The sequence below is a fragment of the Coturnix japonica genome, chromosome 11 (genome assembly GCF_001577835.2).
Source record: "Coturnix japonica isolate 7356 chromosome 11, Coturnix japonica 2.1, whole genome shotgun sequence".
Classification (NCBI taxonomy): Eukaryota; Metazoa; Chordata; class Aves; order Galliformes; family Phasianidae; genus Coturnix; species Coturnix japonica.
The window spans coordinates 13249877-13268180 of record NC_029526.1 but is presented as its reverse complement, the minus strand read 5'-3'; the positions used below and the strand labels follow the sequence as shown (position 1 = coordinate 13268180).

The following is an 18304-nucleotide window of genomic DNA, read 5'->3' as shown; positions in this document are numbered from 1 at the left end:
TCTGTCTGGAAAGGACTTTTCATTTCTGCGCTACAGGAGAACAAGTATTAATTCTGGCTATGGCAGTTCCTCTGGGCCCACACCTCTGACACACCCAATATAAAGAGAGTTGAAACAAGTACTTACCCCTGGGGGTAGGAGGGGTGCTCTGGTTTATCACCTTACCACGCCCCGGATACAGTCCTGGCTCCCCCCAGGCCCTGCTGGAGGACCAGGGTCTTTCCTCTTGTGTGGCGAGGGCCATGCTGTTGTTCCTCTCCCTTTGCAGCCTCTTGTTCCATGGTCTGTGCTGCAAGAAGATGGTCAGGTACAGTGCACCTTCTCTCACATGTCAGTGAGTATCAGCTAGTCCCATAAGTATCTTTAATCATGTATTTAACATCCTCACACATCTCAAACCAAACCAGAAAGCTGACCTTGAAACACCTGTACCTCTCCAGAGCTTCTGGTGTAGTTGCCAGTGAAACAATACCTAACCCAAAACACAGAATGACAAATCTGCAGGCACGCCTGGTGAGAACTGGCACAGATGATAGTTTTGCTTAGCACTCTGCCAGAGCAGACTTTCTCACTCCCTTTGCCATGTTTAAAGGGATACGAGCAAGTTAAAAGACACAGTTAAAAGCATCAATTTTCCTCATCTTTGCTGTGAGTCTTACTTGTGATTATTCTGAATAAGAGATCCTAAGAAACCAAATTTGCTTTTGATCTTTAGCACCACGCGTTTACTTTTCACTAAGCTGAAACAAGAAAAAAACCCTGGAACTCAATTTCACTTTTGTCTGTCCCCTGTTTGTTTTCATGTATGAGCACAGTGTGGCAATGTTCAGGCTGTAGATGATGCCAAGGAAAACTGAAGTCCAAACCAAGAAGCTGCTTTTACTGGAATTTAGAAAAACAAATACAGAACACTTTCTGTTACTCATTTTATTTCATTTTTAATAAATCTAAATTTCAGGTCAACTCAACCTGACAGTATTTATCTAAATAAACGTACTACATTATGGGAATGAGAGCTGGACTCTAAATTGGAGGAGGAGGAGACTTTGATTAGTATTTGGCTAGGAAGAAGGAAAGCTTCTAGAACAGTGGGGTTTGAAGGCCTCGCCGTGTTTGCACTGAAGTGGGTATAAATTTTATGACTGACTTCAAAGGAAGTAGATTCAGACTCTGCATTGGTGCTTCTACATTTCTTTATAACTCTCATGCAAATCTTGTACTTCTGGCTAACTTGGAGAGCTCGCTGGAGGGGTTATTTGGAGTTGTCTTAAACCTATATGCTGCTAAATGATTTACTGGATATCTAGATACCTATAATCCTGGAATTAGACCTACTGGGATATAAATCCCTGAAGCGCACAAGCAGTTAAATAAGGACTGAAAGGAAAAAGAAAAACCCATCTAATCCTTTCCACGCTAAGGTATATAATAGCACAAAATTGGGAAAATCCATCTTCCACACCGAATAAAGAGTGATTACAAATGAAGGCAAGAACATTATGCAAAAGTATTAGGAGCTTGCGAAGTACTGTGATCAAATAGAGCAACAAACAATTCCTGAAAGAAAGGGAAACTTCATAAATAAATAAGTAGAGTTCCTTTTGCATGTGCTATATGAAAAATAGCAGTGGACCTCATTCTGTACCTTTATTGCAAAGCTGTCCTTCTTTGTTTTTGTGCCAGGAGAGCATATGCAGAGCTCTCCTATGGGGAGTGAAGCCATGGGGTGTGAAAGTGCTGCATATAGGGAGCAAACACATATTGGACTGCCTGTGATGGGAATTAGCAGTCTGCCTCCAAAACCTGCTTTGGACAGGGAGAAAGCTGGCTGAGGAGTGGCCCAGGCATCAGGGTCTCTTGGTGTACTTGTTGCTCCAGGTGGGCTGAGAGCACAGTTCTCATTTCAGACAGCCAAGCTCAGGAATGAGGTCCCCAGTTCTGGCTGCACTCTGCAGGTGGTGAACTGACTACGTACACTCTGAAAGGGTAAATGCCACTGTATGAGAGTAATGGAGTCAAGAGAACTTATTTGGAAGGACCTCAGCATGAGTGAGCTGCTACAAAATGCTGCACAGTGCTGAGGAAATTGGGAGAGGAAGAAAGTAAGTTTAAGCTTATAGAATGGTCTGCACAGCAGCTGCATAAAGGGGGCAAACAATGTTCATTCCATTGAGTGAGTGAGGCAGTGTGCAAGGCAGCATCTCTGAGAACAAGGGTTATTGTTGTATTCACTGCAGTTATCCAGTCGGAAAGGGAGTGTTGTGCTCCCATCCTAATTCCTGAAGTGTTCCTGGAAGAGCCAGCTGATGAACTGACTGTGGTGCTTCCTATGCTTTGTCTGGTCATTCTGAAATTGATTTCACGAATATTTCATGTGTGTCAGGTGGGCTGATGAGCAAGAGAAGAAATCTAAGAACAATTGATCCTACCCTTGCTCTGCTATCCATCCTTCTCACCTTAATATTGCAGGAGTCAGGCTGCATCCTGCAGTCCTGGTGTTAAGTGATTAGAAGCAATTGCTGCAATAAGATCACTTGTCTGTGAGCAGTGATACACATTGCAGGATCTGGGCCTGCACCACTGTTAAGTGGATGTGATTTTGTACAAGTAGTTGCATTCATGCACAATGAGTGGATGGATTACTTTGATCATTTAACAAAACGAGCAGAGACAGGTAATTAGCTGTGGCTAGTAAATATTTGCCCAGTATTCACAAGTATGAGTGGATCATGGTTATTCTGCCTCTGGGGCTATCTTTGCATAATTTCCTTTGTTTGGTAACATAATGTGCATTCCAGACTCTAGGGTAGAGTGGTATAATCCCTTTGTAGGGGAACCTGTGTGTTTGCTAACATCCCCGTGCAGTTTGTGGCTGCTTTCTGCCCACCTACCTGGTGCTGTGTACCGCTGAAGAAGCAGCAGAGGATACCTGCCCATTCTGGGAGCCAAAAATACGACTTGGCCAAATGAGGTCTGCTAAAACCACATGCTTCCAAACCACTCTCAGTCTCAATGCCATTGCATGTGTTTTGCCCTTCAACGAGCTATTTCTATTAGTGTGTTGTGGAGTCAGCATTTCTCTCGATAAATCGTATTCTACAGTAGACATTACTGAAGTGGAGAAATTGCTGGGCTCCCAGACCAGTTTCTCACGTCCCACACATGATGTGCGCGTCCTACGCTGGCGCCTTGGCCTTACTCACCAGGGCCTGGTGGAGCCCACAGGACATGCAGCAGTTTCACCTCTGGCTGCAGCCCTTCAAAACCTGCTGCTAGGTCAAAAGAACTTCCTTTGAGGTTTTTTTTTTTTCCTTGGAGATGCATGTTTTAATTGCTCCTCCACCAAATACCAAAGAGAGCAAGCAGATAAAGGTTAAGCTTCCTCTGCATTCCACCAGAGGTCCCAGCTGGTCTTTCTCTTCCAGCAGCGACCCTGGGGCAGAAGGCGATGCTTTTTATTTCCTCTCACATATGCAAAACAAAACCTTAATCAGGCGTGACATAGCTGTTCTTCTCCATGTGTAGATCAGGGGGTTTTCCCTAAAAATTACGCCAGATGCAGGGTGGCCCAGAACTTTCTAAACATTTTGGCTGAAATTCTATTCAAAGTTTTATCACAGGGCTTTACATTTGGACGAATTTCACCCCCAGTTTCTATTTCACCTATATTACAGATTTTTTATGCCAGCAGGAATCATTTTAATCATCTTGGCTGATTCCAGCTGATTTCACTTGGTGATTCCAGCATTGTGGTAGAGCTGCAGCACATAGCTTAGCAGTACATTTGACCTTGATTTAAAGACTCCTGTGACAGGGAGTTTGTCCTGGATAGTTTACTACTGACTGTGGCTTGTTTCTATGGATCAATTACTTGGCTTACAAAACCTGAGCCCTATGGGAAGAGGAAGCAAAATCTAATGGTGTCTTCCTCCACAGTTCCCATATTACCTCAGGCAGAGCTAACACTGCTCTGTTTTTGTTGATTATACAACCAAACGTTGAGGTGTTTTGTTTACAAATCAGCATACAGGTGTTTTCAGAAATTCTGAGAAATTCTACATTAAAACAGTGCACCCTGAGTGCAGGATTTCTGTCTTCAAAGTATTTGCAGTGAAGTTCCTATATGCTGTGCAGTGATGTAACTTTTTGGCAGTTAAAGTATTTCTTTTTATTCTTGGAGGCCTCAGCCTGGGAAACAGTGAGGTTGAAAGATATTAATGATGTTTAGCAAGCCAACACAAAACTAGAAGTTAACAGCAAAGATGTAGATTGAGTGAGCTGAAAAGGCATCTTGGAGGTAACGCTGGTTGTGCTGCAGTCAACCTTGGCTAGTTAGATCTGTGCAGTTCCCTGGGACCACAGTGGTCAAAGCCTGTGAGCTTATTCTTCTGGAAGTTGGATGAATCCATTGCTCTCATTTCTTTCTTGAGAAATGAGGCCTGAGGATGCAGATTTCATACCTTGCCATGCACTTGTTTGCTCAGTACAGGCAGTACAGGCAGAAGGCAGGTAGCAAATGGTTTCCAAGCAATAATTTTCTCATGTGTTGCAATGAAAAGACAAAATCATAGAAGATTTGTGATTATAGAAAATTATCTGGGGAAAAAACACAGACACAGGCCCCATCTTGACTGGATCAATCATAATGACTTTGGGAAGTATAAGCCTGTTCTCTGCTTTTTCACTCTAGTTTTTACTAAGAGAAGACTTGTTCCTTTCTGAAAAGTGCAACTTCTTGAATCTATCCAAACTTCAGCACTTCAAGTTTCTTTGAGTTTTGCTGGCAAGAAATAAAAGAAACCAGTTCCTCTGTAGTTTCATCTTATCATTTAGATATTGGATATTGCAGTATTTAGGTGATACTGGTACTGTATCTGTGTTTTTAGTAAACAATACTGGACTGATTACACAGGGTACTTGCCATTACAGTGCTTTCACTTACTGATACGGTTGATGGCTATGATTATATTAGAAAATATCTGAATCAACAAATGATGCTTTTAATGAAATGCAAATGTCAACACGATGCATACAAACACACACACACACATATATACATACAAAGGAGTTTCTTGGTCAGAAAAGCATGTTTACCATAACTGACTGGTAAAGGAGAGAAAAATCATCTTCTTGTGGAAATAAAAAATCAAAGGGAAAAAACCCCAAACCAAACCCTCTCAAAATGTTCAGTGCTGGTGATAGATAACCTTATCCTCAAGTTTCACAAGACAAGTCCTATTGACACCAACAGAACTGTGATTCAGCCCAGTGTCTGTTGGCCTGTGGGACACAGTACAGCTCTTCTGCAAATGTGATTATCTCTGACCCACTCAAATGGCAATAAGTGAGAACTTTCTCAAGGCTTCAGATATTTCCATCTGGTAGAGGAAGGATGCTCTTGAAGCAGGTGTCTTCTGGCCTTTTCAACTCTCGGTGGCCAGTCTCCAGCTGGCTGAATGGTGGGGCTATTCACATAGTAAGGGGAAACTTCCCTGCGTGCACACTTCCTTTTACGACTAATACCCATCCCACAAAGAACCTGCCTGAGATATTGCAAACTGTTTCAGATTCAGCTCTTCATCTAGAGAAAAAGTTTCACAGAGGTATTTGCTGCCTATTTCATCTCAAACAGCATGGAAGAGCTGGCTATCATTTCTCCTAACCTACTAAATCAGCAGTCCCAGGGCATTGTCTTCTGTTTGTTTTATTCCTAACCTGAAAAAACCATTATGCCATAGCTTCACTTCTCAGTTTTTGCCCTTTCATTTATTTATTTTTTCCTAACAGCGACAAGCTCTAAGCACAGGTGGCTGCTGTGGTTCTTTGTTTCTGATGATAGCTATTGACCTGCCAACTCGTCATTCCCTTGGTAATAGTAAACAGGTTCCTAATGGTTAAACTTCCTTCCATTTAAATTCTGTAGTCCAAAAATAATCTAGCATTTTATTAGCCAGGGAACATATTATTAAACACATACATCATTCTTACCAGACTGTACCTCTGTAAACCTGAGTAGTTTTAAGTCAATATTTTAGGTTTTGTTGTTGTGTTTTGTTTTGTTTTGTTTTGTTTTTGTTTTGTTTTTTTTTTAGGATAGGACTCCAAACAATGGAAATTAAAAAGTGAGTGGAGTGATTGGTATGTAAGTCGAAGTCCTGGGAGCGAGAAGCTATACACAATTTTGACAGTGTGTTTGAAACTATAAGAGAAAGAGTATCTGATGAGTAGCAGACTCCTTGCTGGCTCTGATAGACTCAGAAGTCAATAGTTGATTTCTGGGAGTTTATTTCTTTGGATTATCTCGCTTTACATGAGATATGACACCTAGAATTTTTATGTTTTTTCTCTATTTACATTACTTGTTTAAATTGTAAAAATCCATTACACTTTCTCAGCAATTAAAAGAAATGGCATCAGCTGGATGACCCCTTGAATTTCTTGATAGGAAACTAACAGAGTTTTCATGTGTTAATGTGATCTGGGAAAGACCCCTCCTGGTATAGCCAAACCATATGGAATTTATATCTCTGTCGGTATACGGGAAAGCGATGTTATTTACTCCAGGACATGGAAATGCTCTCATTGACTTTCTTTGTGAATGAGTGTTAGCGCTGGCAGAGCTGACAGGCTGATAGCACAGGCTGGGCCAGAGCGCGAGCCAGCAGGCTCTGGTCAAACTCTTGCACACACTGCTCTGCCAAAGGACTTCAGGCTTCACCTCCAACACCCTTGTTTTTCCATTACTAAGACTTTCCTAAGCATGCAGAGCCAAAGAGGCACATTAGCACATGCCTGCGTGCCAGCAGGCACGCTGTGTCTCTGCAACCAGGAAGCACGCCTGGTATATAACAATGGCCAGAGCTCTTCACCTTTGTTTTTCAACTGTGTTAATCTGAGCCACCTTACCTAATATCACTTAGGTGACCTGATTCATTATTTAAGTGAACTGTAGTTGGCCAATGTATCCAGATTTCCTTTTCCCATAATAATGGGAAACAACAGCCTTCTTTCTCCTCTTGTTGCCTCAACTGGATGCGTTACAGGGATGATCCTGTCCTGTTGTGCACTTTCAGAGATGTTGGTGAGTTCACTCTGGGTGGCCACACTCCCCTGGACATACCGTTGCATGGCGTCAAATCACCAAGTTATCCGCTGTGAGAACCTTTCCCATCAACGTGGCGGCTGCTGCTTCCCTTCAGTGAAACTCATTCCCTTTGGTTTTCAAAGCCTGTTCCTGCCATGCTTTGGGGGAGCTGTGCTTTTATATGCTTAGAAAGTTTAACTAAAAAAAATTATAGCAAAATGGGGTTTTCTGGGTTGTTCAGCTCTTGAAACAACTTGAGGTCACAAATGGCTTATCTCTTGTTTCTCAGTGGAGAAGGTGGCTCAAGGGGAAACCGTCTCCCCTTTCAAATGCATGTAGAACTCAGAAAGTATATTTCTCATTTTTTAGTATAATCCAAACTTTTCAGGTCACACAATCTCTTCTTTTGAATGATGAAAACAAACTTCAATGCAGCAACTAGAGAAGAGCCACCTTTGGTGGCTGAGCCATCTTAATTAGCTGAATGCTTTACAATTAACAGCTCGCTTTACATGCATGGCTTTACAGAGAGCAGAGTGAAAAATACTTATAAAGCATTCAGATTAGCCTTTGTTTTAAAGGGTTACAGAAATGCTGTTATGGCCACTGACTACCACCAACGATCATAAGGCCGTACTGCTCTAGGTCACTCACAAAATGGTTGCCAATATTTTCTCAGCAAACTCCCTATTGATTGCATAAATACAGTACAGTACCCATGAGGTAGTGTTGACCTGTCACATAGTAAAGATGTGGCAAGCCCCATAATTCATTACCAGTTGGAAATAGAACATCATTGGAGAGATAAGGATAACAATGACTTTCCATCCAATGATAAATTACTAGCAGCTGCATTATTTTCCCTCACTTATATATGGCTCTCTTTATTGAATTTAGCTTGAGATAAATAAATGATCTGCCAGGAGCCTGGTTAATATTACTTCTCTGGGACCCATTTCAGGCCCAACTAGGCTTTTGCTGATAATATCTTTAAGCTTTTCAGTAGGGAGAGACATAACATTTGTTTCTGACAAGAACCCTATGTCGCCTTATCTGTTTCATTTGAGAGGCCGTCGACCTCAGCTTCTTTAGTTAAAATGAGAGCTTTACTGTAGAGGCTAAGTTCTTGAACTTGACTCTCTTCTTACAATGGGATTATATGTCCCGGTTATAAATTTGAAGCCACACATGATATACAGTTATTCTTAGCATTTCCTGTTGATCTCAGGGTGGTATTGATTGCCCTGCTTTTGAATCTTTCTTCTACTGGTTTGTAGATTCCATCTTTTTTATATTATTATTTTTCCAACTCATGATAATCCATGAGCTTGTCGATGCACACTTTTATTTAACTTCATGCATTTGTTCCATTTGAAAATGACAGCATTTTTTCACCATCTCTTCCTCCGCCTTCCTCCTTAGGAAGAAATCAGCTTAACAAATGCAGATCCACTTGGTTAAAAAATAAGAAGTCTGGTGTAAGAACAAAAGGTTAACTCTTTCTGTGAGTCAACATGCCCAGGAAGGCTCCTGAACGCCTGAGATTTTTTTATTACCATTAATAATTGATCTTCTGTTGCAGTGGTTCTGGCCTTCGCAGATCCTATTGGAAGAGATGAGGCAGAGATGGGATGGAGCGGAGGTGTGAGGAAGCAGACATAATCAGCCTGTGCTGTTGTGTTACAATAGCTGTTTGGATACCTCGAATGTGATATTTCTGTTAGTTCTGGGAAGCCCTATCATCAGGCTATAGATTAAAATCAGACAGTTGCCATTTTTCATGCAGGGTGAATTAGAGAAAATTAAACTCGACCACTTCTGATAAATCCTCTCATAAATAAACTAGCTGGTGGTGTTAAATAGGAGTCCAGCCACAGTTTGAATCCCATCTCAGAGAACAAAGAACACGTTCTGTCTGTTTTAACACTCCATCATCATTACTGTTATTTATACTATAGCAATGCCTGAAGGCTCCAGCTGAGTTTGGAGCCTCCATCTGCTATAAGCATAATGAGGCTTGCGCAGAGAGCTTGCAGCAGACAAGATAGAAAGAGGAGGGAAAGCACTGTGATACCTTCTTGCACCTTCTGCTTTCCAGATGGGAAACTGAGGCACAGAGCAGGAAAATAGTTTGCTCAAGGCAAAATCTTTGGCAAAGTTGGCAACTCCTGAGAGATCTGGTGGGTTTTTGCCTTGATTTGAATTCATTTTCTGCAGACTTTTTTTCTCTGGAGGGTCACCTGTCTCTTTTATGCTTTCCCACCAAGCAAAAGTGAGGAGATAAAACAGGAATATGGTGATAAATCTGTTTTATCTGATGTTGGAAGAATTTGTTGTTAGGAGAAAAGGCACACCCTAAATAGCATCCTGCATAGATTTGTGTAAGGGAAGATCTAATCTGTAGGTGTATTCATTTTAATTTGAAAAATATCATCTTGAAAGTAAATAAGGACAATCTGCCTTTTCATGTAACACGAATGGTTTTGGCATGGACTGATCATTTCCCATGTCAAATCAGACATATTGCACAATGCTCCTAAAAGACGTAGATATTAATACTTATTAACTCAGAGAAGTGGAGCGACCACGTGACATTGTCAGCCACAACCATTTCCTGTTTTCTAGAGGGACTGACAGCATCTTCTCACCACTAATTATTAGCTAAACTCTTCAGAAATTAATTTCACATACAATCACAAACACAGACAGCAGGAAAAAAAAGAGAGGGGGGGGATGGCGGATATTGAACGTATTATTTGCTGCCAATGAATGATAATACATTTTCCATTTCTGCCGTGCTGCCATTCTTATGTTTCCAGGAGTAGCCTGTAAGTATCTGGATGCTATTCACACATGCACACAAAGCCCAATTAGAGAGGCTTCATGCAGAGCTTCCCACACTGACTGGATGAACTCCTGTGCCCTTGTGTGTGCACCATGTGCAAGGGAACAGGGACTGCAGCAAGATGCATGTGTTGCACCCTGAGCCAGCTGGGATAACGTTTACAGGGGTGTCCGAGCCCACATTCCAGTAGCTTTGTTATCAAATTACTTTATTCCCCACGTCTTCTGTGTGATGTCCTGTTTGAGCCTGGAGGTGTGTTTGCTTCTTGGTAAAGCCATCAGGCATCTCTCAGCTCCATTGCAACTCTGTCACTGCAGTGGGTAAATGCAGCCTCTCTGTTTTGTGAGCCCAGAAACCAAAATGCTTAAATGACTTGGCCAACTCAGCTGGGACTGAAACCCTTTTGGACTTAACAGGACATCCTTCCTTATGGTTATGTTCCCTGTTGACCTGGCAGTGAATGCAGCTTTCATCTGCAGCCCTGTACTTGGTTCACTCATCCTGGAGCAGGCCTGACCCAAAAACCTTTCTGCAGGGATGGTTGTACTGCACAAACCGTGTCCATAAGAAAAAGTGGTTTCTTCATCTGCTTTGAGGCTACCAGAGAAAATAACCTTTGGTGTACTGCTGAGAGGTTTTCAGCTCTGCTGTCAGTACATTTATGACAAGGATTTTTGCAAGCTTTGGCAGAGGAATTGTAGCTTCTGTATCTACCTGTAAATGTGCTCTGGTTTGCTTGGACCACAAACTTCTTGGTTTTGATACTTAGCCTCCTCTCTGTCCACCTGTATACAGAAGCACCACAGTAACATCCTTGCCATCCATCTGGCACAAGCTGTGTCTGATGTGGCTGACAATTGACAGAACGTATCTGCCCTTTTTTTATTTGCTGAAATTGTTCTTGTTTTGTTATTTCAGTTCCTTGGTCTTGGAGAAGCAGATCTCTAAATAGTTTAGCTCTTTCGTTAGCCAACGGCACCACTCCATGCTATGCATCAACAAGGCTGGAGAACAAGGCTGTCTTTAAGTGAAGAAGCCCTGCCTTTTCCTCCCCGCATTCACACAAGTTAAACATGACTTCTTATTTCTGTCATTCATCCTGTTAAGCAAAGTCCAGACTGCCAAGTGAAACCTCGTTTGCCAGTTTCCAGGGATGGCAAGCTTATGTATCTGAATCATAAACCCTGAAGGAAGGGCCTTATCTGATGTGGTACACCAGGCCTAATGGGGCTGGTATATGCAGCTGCATTACCTTGGGTAAGAACTTCATCAGAGCCTCTTATAAATAGCATGCCTGATATTACATGCATTGTGCCGAAGGACACGGGTGTTTATATTTACAGACCTGGTACTTACCTGCTTTAAGTGATTCTTTGGTGGTAGGATCCAATTGAGCAATACTCTAATCTTGCTTAATTCAGTTTGAAATTCCAGCTCTGCAGGAAGATTTTGGATCAGATGCAGCTTGACTGGTTATTGTCAGCCTTCCCTGTAGGATGGAGATGCGTTTTGTTGATGATCTAAGAGCAAGAGTGCAAGTGAAGAAAGGCTGTTTTCACTTGTAGCCATTACTGCTGAACATGTTGTTCTGATGTTTTACCCACAAAGCCCTAAGTGTCCTTATAAATGTAAAATTTCCTTCTTTTTCCTTGAGCAGATGGAAGACTTAGATGGAAATGAAAAAAAACCATAATTTGCCAGAGCCCTCAATTAATCATAATCAAGTTTGTGCATGTTATGCTCTACAAGGGTAACAACAATGAAACACAGGGAGAAAAGGATGCTTTCCTCAGGCAATTCTGAAGACATAAAAGCAATAAAGGAGCATACTTCAAAATAATGTGGAGATATATGACTGCACTAAATAAAAATGCTTCTTTAACGTACTGTAAAAATAAAGATGTTTAGTTAGATTTATCATTCTTGTTATAAATGCAAATTTATCCCCTGGACTGCACCATTGGCTTTGAAATCACCCAAGGGATGGTTAAGGCCCACTATTTTCTGTAATTACTCTAAAGTTGTTTAATTTGTTAAAGAGCTAACTAGATTGCTCATTCTTTTTACTCCAAGGCAATGTATGGGACACCTCCTTCCTGCATATACAGACGTTTCACTTAAATGCTACATTTGGGCCATTTTTTATTTGACAGAGTGAGAAGAACTTGGACTTGTTCAAGGCCTTTGATGTGGTTCTGCACCGCATTCTTATCTATTAATTGGAGAAATATGGATTTGAAGGTTGGATGATCCATTGGATAACGAATTGGTTGGATGGTTGTGGCTTTGTGTCCAAGTGGAGTCCTATGACAAGTGTCCATCGGGGGTCCATCTTGGGACTGGAGTTTAACATCTTTGTCAATGACATAGATAGTGCGATTGGGTTTACCTTCAGCAAGTTTGCTGATGACACCAACCTGAGTGGTGCTGTTAATATAGAGGGCGGTGAGGTACTGGAACAGCGTGTCCAGAAAAGCTGTAGGTGCCCAGTCTCTGGGGATGTTCAGAAGAAGGTTGGATGGGAGTCTTGAGGTCCCTTCCAACCTAAGACCTTCTGTGAATCTGTGATAGTGTCTAAGAATGTTTTGCTCATAAGTTTGCATGAATTGCCTTCAAACCTGTGAAAATGCATTTTTAAATGAGCTTTGCATGGAGTAATGCATGTTAACTGAATGCAGCCCCACTCCCCAAATTCTCCCCTGGTTGACTTTGGAACGTTCAAAACAGGTGGCATTCATTTCTGCAGCCTCATTCAACCACTGCAATGAGCAAATGAAACAATTGTTTTATTTGTAAGAGGAGATTATCCCTTGAAGGCAGATAGAAGGATACTGCCTACAGAACCCTATTTGCAGGCACAAAGAGCGCTTAGTCAATTTTTGGCAGTAATACTGAGCCTATTAGTTTTGGATAGGAGTTCGCTGATGTTCAGTGCTGTAGATTTCCAGTTAGTTCATGAAGAGCCTTTAAAATTACACACAGAGCTTCATTAATCGCCTCGGAAAAGAAGCAACAAATATCAGGCCCTCAAAGTGTCTGTGCACAGAATGGCCATTGATTTCAGTGAATATTCCTCAGTGGAAGACTGGTCCTACCTCCTGGGAAGGCAATTACAGCTTTCCCGTTAGTTACAGCAATATGAGAGCTTTTGCAGGATCAGGTCCTACTGGCTGCTGTCTTTCTGTCTGTCTATCTGTATCTATCTGTATTATCTAAATATGTGTTTTATATACACATATAGGCACATGTACGTATACAGAACCGAAACTCAATTTGTTGAAAGTGTAAATCAAAATGGAGACCATCACAAAATAGCAAAGATGGGATCTTAAAAAAGAACAAAATCTAAACATAGCTTTGGGGCCCTGAAATTGGGTTTGGTTCTTTTTGGTCCTTTCTCCTTCTATCAGAGAAGTGTTTGAATATTTGTTCTACACCAAACTATCCACAAAAGAGAATTTCCTGTGCCTTCCTTGCAAACTGCAGAACCCCACGTGATCCTTGATCTCAACAAATTGATTTATTTAAATAAAAGTAATGATCTTCTTTCCTTTAGCCAAACCCAAAGGCAAAATCCCGTGTAACCCTGATCAGCAAACTGATATACTTACCTTCTTTTGCTCTCCTTTCTCAAACCCAAACAATACCACCCTGATCCCCAAGTAATAAGAAAATGATTTATGCAAACAACAATAATTATCTTTCTTTGCTCTCCCCCTTTAAACTGTATAATCTCAGCAGCTCCTTGTTTAACAAATTGATTTATTTAAATTAAACAAATGGTGATCTTCTTTTGACCTTTGTGGAGCACCTCGGTGGCAGACCTCTATTATCATTGTTATCATCACCACCTTGCCCATACAGTTTGAGGGATGCATTTTGAAGTATAGCAGCATTCCTAACTAATCTTGATTCTTTGTGATATGCTTAATCGAAGTTCATGGAAGTTCTGCTTCTATGCCATGATGTACCTTCCTTTGTATTATTTTAGGACAAGGAAAGTTATTCATCCAGTTCCATAAGAGGAAATTGACAGAGGGTGACTCTGTGCAGTGTGTCTGCATGTGTCTCTCCCACTTAGCTACCCACAAGTGCCTTTCCAGACTGAGCATTTAAACCACTGGCAAACTCAGTGTTCAAATACATGCATTGCTACCTCACCTAAAACTCTGACAGAGCCATCTAGTGCCAGCCAGATGGTGACAAACAGCAGCAGCAGCTGACAGATGAGATCATAAACTCAAAGGACTTCATCCATTAGGTTTTAAGGATCTGTCAAACCTCAAGTTGTAATACAAGGAAGCACAACATTTTTAGGGAGGAGGAGAGGCAGAGTCTTGCTTAAGAACCATTAACTCAACCTTTTTGGAAAAAAACATTCAATGTGTCCACATTTGGAAAGCATTCTGTGGAAGGTGCATAAGTACACACACACAGACATATATATGTTTAGGCATTTGTGTACTTTTACTGTGATAGTTTTATTTAAGATTGTATGAAATAGTCATTTTGGCATTACATGGAATTACATAATTACATGTGCAATAAGCAAAAGTGCAAAAAGTCCCACTTAACACCTAATCATATGATATCTGTTGTGAAATGCTGGTGGAAGAGCCAATAGATATGACCGTTACTTTGCTATTAGCTCTGATTCTCTGGAGACGAGTATGGCCTACAGCTGGAATTTGGCATAGATGGAAGAGGGATTAAGTGATAGTGGGAGCCTGAATGTATTGTATATAGAAGCATTCTTCCCTCGACCAGTTTCTGTGGTGCATATACTCTGAATAGGACACTGCTGTTACCCAGTCTTCCAGATTTTGTAATGCTCTGGATTTTTTTGCAGTTCATTCACACTGTTTGCTTTGGTTTCAGACTTGCTTGTGTCCTCTACCAGAAGACAGTGACATGACACAAATGGTAGCACTTACTGCTCCACTCAAGTGATTCTCCATGGATAGAATAGACTGTGACTCCCCAGAGGTTGCAGAGGGAGGTAAGAATGATCGTACAGCATCAAAAGTGTTGTTTCATTCCAAAGCTATCGGGTTTTCACTCAGGTTTTCACTCTCTTGAATCCTTCACCTTCAAGGTCTGGTCCTCTTTGAGACCCTCTTAAAATGTATGGGAGAACCAATAAGAACAATCAGTGTTATTGTTCTTGTGAAATCATTTCCTTTTTTTTTTCCCTCAGTAATTTTAAGTGAGTTTTATAATGTTGGACATTATAGGAATCTCTGTGTGAAAAGCTTGGTCATGTCCATTTACACATAAACTCTTCATAGCGAATTCAGCTCAGATGGAAGAACCCTGCAAAAACCAAACAAGAATTTGCAAAGCAGGATTACAGACACTTGTGATGCTTTTCAAATCTCCCACTTGTCTCCTTCTAGTTTGAATGTATTTTTTTGTTCTCCTGAAAGTCAAATAATTGAGGCTTTTACATCTGATCCTTTGAATATATAGTCTCAAAATATCCTCGTGTATCTGCTTCAGAAAATTCAATTTCATAGAGCTTTAGGCTCTGATCCTCATCATGCATTACCTTTACCCCTAACTTACAGAAATGGAATCGATATGAAACTTAGACTATGGTGGTATGTAAAAATGTTGCATAAAATGTTGATTGTGGCAGCCTTTTAAAAAATATGGCCCTCCCTGTTATCTTGCCAGAGAGGTAAGTATTTCTCCTGCAGATGGGCTGGAATTAGTGGAACATGAAATAATGTCAATGGTAATGGTAAGAGGATTAAACTGCAGTTCTGCTGTTATTGAACAGTTTGCAGAGACCATATTAAACAGCCACATCAGTCCACAGGTCAGCCCTGCAGTTCCACTAAGCAAACACAGATGCAGAGTTCCCTTTCATGGTCATCATTTCATGCCTTTGACATCCTTAGACTGTTGGGACTCAGTGGTGAATTTACAGGACAGAATGGGACAGATTTTGGTTTTGTCTGAATAGTTTTACATGGCTTAGTCCTGCAGTTTTCAAGTAATGATAGCAGTACAGCTAAGCTGAGTGCCAATGTAGTCCTACAGAATGTAAAGGTTATTGACAAAGAGTTCTAATAGAAAGGAGAAAATAAATCAGCTGGAGAATTACAGAGCCTTTGGTCAATAATTGTTTAATATGACACAAATTTTAAGTGAAATTTACAGCATACAGCGCTCCACAGGTAGCCACTTCTTCCTGCAAAATGAAATAAACATGCAACCAGAGAGTGTAGCAATGAATTACATTCAACCTCAGAAATGCTTTAGCATGTCTTCAAGAGCTGCCTCCTGCTTCAGTGATGGATTATAACTTAGCATGGGATCCCACAGGCATGGCAAGGTATTTATGTAGTCTTCTGATTGCTCAGACACTTGGAACAAATGTATAGCTGGTGCTAACAGAAATCAGAGTATCGCTATCTCCCACTTTATTTCATTTATTTGTATTTAGCAAGTGCTGGAATACTGCAAGCCACCAAGCACAACCGCAGCTGGAATATGGTTTCCAGAGCTTATTTACAGTAGCTGTTATTCAGAATGAGTAGTGGTTAATCATCCGTATGTAGATTCCATTGATATCAGAGGGTCCACTAGCAGAAAGAGGTGCCATTCTGTGTAGTTGAGTATCTATCAGTTTGATCCCATGTTTGAAAACCTTGTATACTGTTCTGTTTGCAAATGCATGGAGAATTTGAAAAAAACCCTATGCCCGATCCTCACCAGAAGGCTAATAATATTGCAAAATTCTGAGGAGGTTGGTAGGGTGCTGGTTTTGCAGTGTTTCATTGCTCAGCAGGAAACAATTCTACATGCTCTTCATTTAGTACTGGACAGATATGTTTTCCATGTGCTATTTTCATCTCCGTACTTAAACTGATCCAAAATTCAAAGAGAAAAGAAAAAGCTGAGATTCACTTCAGCAGCAAACAATGTCAGGTGATGTTGCTTTAAAGAAAATGTTAATCAATCCAGATTTGCCTGGAACTGGGCCCAGGTTCACTCAACAGGTTGGTGAACCTTAGCAAATCTTTCAGTGAATCTGTTCTGTGTTTTGACTTTGTAACACAATCTGAAATCATCTGAGTTTCATGTGGTTTTGTTGTGCACATTTTGGAGTGCTGGTGTGGGGGTGAATCTTGGGAAGCACAGAGATGCTACATTTTGCTTGACGTGACAAGGTAAACTGTATTTCACTCTTCCTGACACTCCTTGATACCAAGTTGAAGAACAGTGTTGATGCTGTCAGCTTAGTATTAAAAGAGGAGAATATCACTATCTGTCAGTATTCCTGTGTCTACAGTGGTCTTCAATTCTGAGCCAAACTAAAGTCTTCAAATTGTATTCCAAATGACAGAATAATGAATTTTGTGCTGTTCTTTTATTCCCTTTGTTTGGGGTAAATGCCAGAATTTTTCCTTTGTAGACAGACTCTGGAGTTGTGAGGAGGGTTGTGTTAGGTCTCTTGATGTTTGCTGGTGTGAAGAAGTTCTGTAGTGCTAGAAAGGATTAGGATTTTATTGTGAGCCTGTGGATAAACAACTTGTGCTTTAACTCTGTTCTGCTGTCATCTGAATTCATAAATGGGTGTACCTGGCATCCATAGCTGAGTATGAAATATTTAAGGTCCATCTACACCCATCAGGTCAAATATATGATAAGGTGACATTTTCTATTAGTTTTATTTCTAGTCCAAGACAGAGCCCAGAGCAATGGAGATGTGAAACACTCAATACAAGAAACAGAACCTGGCTCTTCAGTGCATGCCAATTTTTTCATTCTGATTTAGAGTGAGCATCAAAATCACTTTGCTGGAGCTGGGATTTTAGAGAGAGAGGCTGATAGGAAGAGCCCTGAACTTTCTGACACTGATTTGTTGCCTTATACTCGAGATAGATCTGTAGGTCAGTATTATGAGATATGACCTGGAGAAGGGAGGACATTGCGTGGAGGGTGCGTCAGTGACTGTAGCCTACTGTCCTAACATGTGTACGAGGTCAAACTGTCTAATGTAATGATCTTTTCTGACCTGAGAAATCTTTTAAGAGGGAAAAATCAAAGTCTGCAAAGGTAATAATTAAGAAAAAATGTAATGCTGCAGCGTCCTGCTGTGCCTCAGTGATTCTTCCCCTCCTAACCCATCACACGGGCAGTGATTCAGCCACAAATTGACTTGTTCTGTCATTCAACTTAGAAGTACAGCAGGAAGGAAAAACAGTTTGCCAATAATATTCAAGCCGAAGCTGACATCTTTATTTTCCTCTAAAAGAGTTGCGTTTGCACCCGCTCGTATCACTGCATTTTTCCAGCAAGGTTGTCTCACTTATTTAACTTGACACACAGAGCACCCCTCAGAGGTCTTTGAGATTCAAAGCAGC

At 41.0% G+C, this 18304-nt stretch overlaps 1 protein-coding gene across 23 annotated transcripts in view; it reads left to right on the top strand.

Moving 5' to 3' along the window:
• The window catches only part of MAF (MAF bZIP transcription factor), a 698813-nt gene that overhangs the window by 252436 nt on the left and 428073 nt on the right, over nt 1–18304 (top strand). For all 23 annotated transcript variants that reach the window (XR_001557781.2, XR_001557767.2, XR_004308685.1 and 20 more), the window contains one exon: nt 14808–14928. The gene's annotated coding sequence lies outside the window, so the exon portion shown is untranslated. The remainder of the gene's footprint in view (nt 1–14807; nt 14929–18304) is intronic.